The sequence below is a fragment of the Rhinolophus ferrumequinum genome, chromosome 19, assembly GCF_004115265.2.
Source record: "Rhinolophus ferrumequinum isolate MPI-CBG mRhiFer1 chromosome 19, mRhiFer1_v1.p, whole genome shotgun sequence".
NCBI lineage: Eukaryota > Metazoa > Chordata > Mammalia > Chiroptera > Rhinolophidae > Rhinolophus > Rhinolophus ferrumequinum.
Genome location: NC_046302.1, coordinates 17,699,798 through 17,706,372, shown reverse-complemented (window position 1 = coordinate 17,706,372; position 6,575 = coordinate 17,699,798). Strand labels below are relative to the sequence as shown.

The 6,575-nt window shown below is 42.8% G+C and overlaps 1 pseudogene; it reads left to right on the top strand.

Moving 5' to 3' along the window:
• The first annotated feature begins 689 nt into the window (after positions 1 to 689).
• Positions 690 to 1,650, top strand: LOC117011928 (heterogeneous nuclear ribonucleoprotein A1-like; annotated as a pseudogene).
• Positions 1,651 to 6,575: the final 4,925 nt, after the last annotated feature.

The following is a 6,575-nucleotide window of genomic DNA, read 5'->3' as shown; positions in this document are numbered from 1 at the left end:
ATATGTCAAAATAAAATTTTATATTTCATCCATCTCCAAAGAAATTGGCAGCAATAGCCCAGGCTGCCCCATTTTAGAATAGTAATATGTGAGCAGCACAAATATCCTGCTGGAGTGAGGTACTGATAAGAACAAGTCTGGACTGCCCCCATGGCTGCAATACTAACAGCTAATGAAATTGGCTTCTCCCAGTGCTGTTTATTTCTAAGAGTTTAAGGAAGAATTCCTGAAACAGAGTTGCCGGGTGGAGATCATTCCTGAAAAAGGAATGATCAACAGTGGTTTTATGGTGCCTGGAGCTCTCTGTCCTAGAACTTACTACTCCCGTCCCCCTAATACTCACATAGAGGGACTTGGTCCAGGGTCTGCCCTTCATTCCTTCCATCAAACACATTACCAGAAAGAGCAGCTGTTATTCTTAGATGAACATGAACTCACAAGCATAAATAACGAGATACCTGAGAACTTTCTTGACTAACAAACAGTAAGTTAAACATACCATGTAAAGCAGAATTGGAACAAACAGACCAAGAATTTAAAATATGCATCATACATACACATAAGGAAATAAGAGATCATAGTTGAGCCAAAAAGTAAGAATTAAATATCATAAGAAAAAAACAGAAAGTCTTTCTGTCCGTGAACGCTGCCGAGGAAGCATCGTTAAAGTCTCCGCTCCCGTGCGCGTCATGCCTAAGTCAGAGTCACCCAAAGAGCTGGAGCAGCTGTGGAAGCTCTTCATCAGAGGTTTGGGCCTTAAAACAACCGATGAGAGTCTGAGGAGCCATTCTGAGCAATGGGGAACGCTCACAGACTGGGTAGTAAGGACAGGTCCAAATACCAGGCGCTCCAGAGGCTTCGGGTTTGTCACCTATGCCACCGTGGAGGAGGTGGGTGCAGCCATGAAGGCAAGGCCACACAAGGTGGATGAAGAGTTGTGGAACCAAAGAGGGCTGTCTCAGGAGAAGATTCTCAAAGACCTGGTGCCCACTTATCTGTGAAAAAGATGTTTGTGGGTGGTATTAAAGAAGATACTGAAGAACATCACCTAAGAGAAGATTTTGAACAGTATGGGGAAATTGAAGTGATGGAAATCATGACTGACCGGGGCAGTGGCAAGAAGAGAGGCTTTGGTTTTGTAGCCTTTGATGCCCATGACTCTGTAAGACAAGACTGTCATTCAGGAATTCCACAGTGTGAATGGTCACAACTGTGAAGTAAGGAAAGCCCTATCTAAGCAAGAGATGGCCAGTGCTTCATCCAGTCAAAGAGGTCGAAGTGGTTCTGGAAACTTCGGTGGTGGTCAAGGAGGTGGTTTTGGTGGGAATGACAACTGTGGTCGTGGAGGAAACTTCCGTGGTTGAGGTGGCTTTGCAGTCATGATGGTGGAGGGTATAGTGGCAGTGGAGACGGCTATCATGGATTTGGTAATGATGGAAGCAATTTTGGAGGTGGCTGAAGCTACAACGATGTTTGCAATTACAACAATCAATCTTCAAATTTTGTACCCATGAAAGAAAGAAACTTTGGAGGCAGAAGCTCTGGCCCCTATGGTGGTAGAGGCCAGTGTTTGCCAAACCATGAAACCAAGGTGGCTGTGGAGGTTTCAGCGCCAGCAGCAGTAGCTATGGCAGTGGCAGAAGGTATTAATTACTACCAGGAAACAAAGCTTAGCAAGAGAGGAGAGCCAGAGAAGTGACAGGGAAGCTACAGGTTATGACAGATTTGTGAACTCAGCCAAGCACAATGGTAGAAGGACCTAGCTGCTACAAAGAAGACATGTTTTAGACAATACTCATGGGCAAAAAAACTCGAGGACTGTATTTGTGACTAATTGTATAATAGGTTATTTTAGTTTCTGTTCTGTGGAAAGTGTAAAGCATTCCAACAAAAGGTTTTAATGTAGATTTTTTCTTGCACCCATGCTGTTGATTGCTAAATGTAATAGTCTGATCATGATGCTGAATAAATGTGTCTTTAAAAAAAAAACATAGAAAAGTTGAATATAAAATACATAAAAATTGAAATAAGGAACACAATAGATAGAAAAAATAACAGAAGTAAGAATTAGCAAAATTAGATAGAGAAACTTTTCCAGTAGGCCACAGGAAAGGGTTTGTGTTACATCCCATTGGGGTGGCTTCGACTCCAGTGACTCTGTGAATGAGTGATGTCCACAATGTCCTGTCCTCACAGCCCTTCTTAGCTCTTGTAGACTCACGTCTATGGCTTCTTCCAATGGAGTCAATCCATCTCATATTTGGTTTTCCTCTTCTCCTGCTGCCTTCTATTTTTCCCAGCATTATTGTCTTTTCCAAAGAACCCTGCCTTCTCATGATATGCCTAAAGAACAACTTCAGTTTTGTCATTTTTGCCTTCAGCAATGTTTCAGGCTTAATTTTCTCTAGGACCCCCCTTGTTTCTGGTGGTCCAGGGTTTCTGTAGAGCTGTCCTCCAACACTGTTTTCCAAATGAATCAATTTTTTTCCTGTGAGTCTTCTGCACTGTCCAACTTTTGCACCCGTACATAGTAATTGGGAATACGAGGGTGTGGATGATCTTAGCCTTGGCTTCTAAGGACACATCTTCGCTTTTGGTGATTTTTCCTAATTCTTCCATTAATGCTCTTCTGAGTCTCAACCATCTCTTCATTTCTTGGCTACAGTCTCCATTTGAATTGATGACTGAACCAAAGTAAGGAAAATATTTAACAATTTATTGTCTTCATTATGTATCTTAAAGTTGTATATTTCCTCTGTAGTTGTGATTTTTGTCTTCTTGATGTTCAAATGAAGCTCTGCTTTGGCACTTTTTTCTTTCACTTTCATCAGAAGTTGTTTCAAATCATTGCTATTTTCTGCCAATAAGATGGTGTCATCTGCATAAAGACACATTAAAAGAACAGTTAAGAAATTTGAGGGATAGAAAACATGGCAATGTCTAGTAAGAGTCCCAGAAGAAGAGATGTTATTTTAATGAAAAGCAGGAAGTATGTGAAGAAATGATGAAGATAAATACACTAGAATTTATTATTATTTTTAAATCAACTATCAGGCAGATTGTCTAAAACAGCAGATTAGGTAAATGCTATGCCTGCTGTTTGCCAGAATCACATCAAAATTAGAAAAATCAACCTCAAGAATAATCTGAAGACTAGTTAAACAGAAGCCCTATCCCTAAGGATATAAAGAAGAGGCCACATCGAGACTAGTAGGAGGGGCAGAGACATGAAACACGCTGACCCCAAATCCACAGGTAGTGGTTGAACACTGGGAGAGACATTTTGGTGGCAGAGGTACCCCTGAAGAGGGAGAGGTACCAGGTCCACACAGGGCTCACCAGCCCAGGGATCCTGCGTCAGAAAGAGGAGTCCCCACAACTCCTGGCAGTGAAAAGCAGTGAGGACTCTGTCCATTTGTCCCAGTGAGAGGGAAAGTGGCTAGAAACCCATACATCCTCTTAAAGGGCCCGTGCATAGACTCACTCACTTATAAACACTCACTTAGTCTCCTGTGGAGGCGAGGCAACTGGAGAGGTGCCAGAGACATATGGGAAAGACTAAGTTATGTGGCTTAGGGTTGAGAGCTAGAGGGACAGCCACCATCATTCCTGTGTAGCGCCTGTCTCACGTGTAGCCTACAGGAGGGCACCATCTTTTCCATGTTGAACCCTACACCAAAGGGCCAAATCTAAGACTGCATTGGTCTGGTAAAATCTGTGGGTGCACACCACCTTGGTGACACCCAAGGTCCTGGCCCTGCCAAGCTAGTGCTGCATCTCCCCAAGTACTCTGGGCTCCTGGGCAGCCAGTCCCGCCCCACAAGCTGCAGAAGACTTTTACAGCAGTGATGGCCTGTGGTGGCCTGGGAAACTTTCAGTGGCCGACAGTCAGACACAACTTGAGCTATAGCCTCTCTTGAGTGACTCTCGGACTCTTGGGGATCTATGGGCCTGAGGAGACCAGTGGCTTGCCATGGTGTTGTCAAGGCATTTCATGAAGTGGTCGTAGGCTAGCACTTATGCCAGAATTGAATCTGCATTAACTTTGTAAAAACCACTGGCCATCCCTTGTGACTCCCTGTGAACTCACCCCACCCACTATTAGGTCGGTGCAAAAGTAACTGCAGTTTAAAAGGTTAAAAATAATTGCAAAAACCACAATTACTTTTGCACCAACCTTATAGTTGCTACATTGCTGGGGACACTCTCAACACTAAGTCAACCCGCCTGGCCCACTCACCTAAGGAGGCTTTTTCAACAGCTGAGCCTAACGGATAGCCAACAGGTGGCAACAGATCGAGGGGGGTCCTGGGCCTTTTGGTAAGCTGCCACAGGCCCAAAACTGGTGGCAGCGGGCCTTCGTTCAGGCCTTTGTTCACAGCAAGGCCAGCCCCACACACCTCTAGGTCCAAAATAGGCAGCAACCAACTACATACAGCTTTGTAGCTCCTACCAGGCAGCCCTGGGCTGCTCACAGGAAAGGCTGAAATCGGTCTGCCCTCCCCAAAAGACACAACAAACAATACATCCAGAGGCTGGCTTTAGACCACACCAGAGTAGCCCCACAAGCGGCTAAGGGCACTCAAAGGGTGATCTCAAAAGGCACAAGAGTCCATGGGGGAAATCACCATCTGAGGGGTCAGCCATCACACACCAGCTCATCAACTGTGGGTATAGCGAATCCTCACAGCTACTCAACCTGAGAGTCAATCACACTCACTAATACATCAAAAGCAATCAAGGCTCAACTACAACAGGAGAATACACACAACACACACAAGAGGCATTCCTGAAACACAGCAGAGGTGATCGGGGATACTGTACCACTGGACCACACAGGATACCTACTTCATATAGTCACCCAGCAAATACTGAGAGATACATAGGAGATGTACATGGACCAGTGAGCTGCGCCCTCCACAACTAGATTGAAGACAATGAGCTGCCGCTGAGCTTCCGGAGGGGCTGCCGGATAGCTCAGTTGGTTAGAGTGCGGTTAGAGTGCGAACTCTCAACAATAAGGTTGCCAGTTCAATTCCTGCATGGGATGGTGAGCTGCGCCCTCTGCAACCAAAGATTGAAAACGGCAACTGGACTTGGAGCTGAGCTGCGCCTTCCACGACTAACTGAAGGACAATGACTTGGAGCTGATGGGCCCTGGAGAAAGAAACACACTGTTCCCCAATATTCCCTAATACAATTTAAAAAACAAAAAACAACTTCAAAAACACGAGATATCAGGCAACAATGACAGAAAAATCAACTTAATTACATCAAAACTGGCATTTGCCTGTACAACAAAAGATGCTATAGACAAAGTTAAAAGAATGATAAAATGGGAGAAGATATTTGCAATGTCTAAAACCAAAAAAGGATAAATATCTCTATAAAAGCATGAATTGATAGAAGTGGAGAATACACTGTTATTCTGGATAAAAGGGAAGAATAAATAATAAAATAAAAGATCACTGGTGAAAATTTGACATGAACTGAAAATTATAATCAACCTCACTCTCTGCATCTGAGGTCCATGAGAAAAAAATCAAATTTGACCAAATCTGAAACACTTTTTGATGGTAAGATGTCCCATTATTTTATATCACTAAGAAAGAAAAACTACCAATTAAACTATGAAACAATGCTTTATTATCATGTAAAATTTTATTTTATACTTTTGCAAGTGCCTTTAAACTTACTTGGAAAGATTTTTAAAAATATTATCTTTGTCATATATAAAAAGAAAGAATACGTAAGTGAAATAAATTGGTTAAGCCTAAAACTTTTTTATATATTCAGAACCCAACTCTTCTGGATTACTTTTTAATTCAGACTCATCACTGCCCATGCTTCTGCACATAGTTCCTCCTCATCAAGAAGATTAGTTATATAACTTTTCTTATAAGGGGAATCGAGTAAAATTGCTGACATTTGACTGTGACCAAAAAAGGCACTTGTATGTGGCTCAGTCTAATAAATGAGAGCTCCTTAATGTCCAGAATTTTCTTCCAAGCTGCTGATACCCATTCTGCAAGTTGTGATACTGGTGCTCTCTTGTTCTCCCCAGAAGATATCAGTGGAAGGTATTTTTTAGACAACGACCAGACTATTACTTCTTCAAATGGTTCTTAATACCTTTTTGACTAGAAACATCTGAACATTGCCGTTGTCCAGTCATGCCACCAAGAATAATATCCAAGGTCATTCATGCACATGCAAGGAAAACTCTGTCACAACCACCAGCTGGCCAAGAGCAATTGAAAGCTGTCCTGTGGATCCATGAGTGGGTTCTAATTTTGGAAGTGATAAAATGGGAGAGGGGGAGTCTACCTTAGAATTGATGAATACAGTAAAATATTAATAATAAATAAAAATAATATGAATAAATAATAATAAAACGTTTTTTGAAGCATTTGGTAGAAGTTTCAAGTGTGGTAGATGCTGTCAGTGCTGTACCCATTACTCCCTGCATTCTGCTTTCCGGCATGTGCCTCCTGCTGTGTCCTATGCTCAGTCTGTGCTTGCTCACAGGGCAGACCCAAAACTGTGGGGAGCTAAAACCCCTGGGAGCAGCAGTC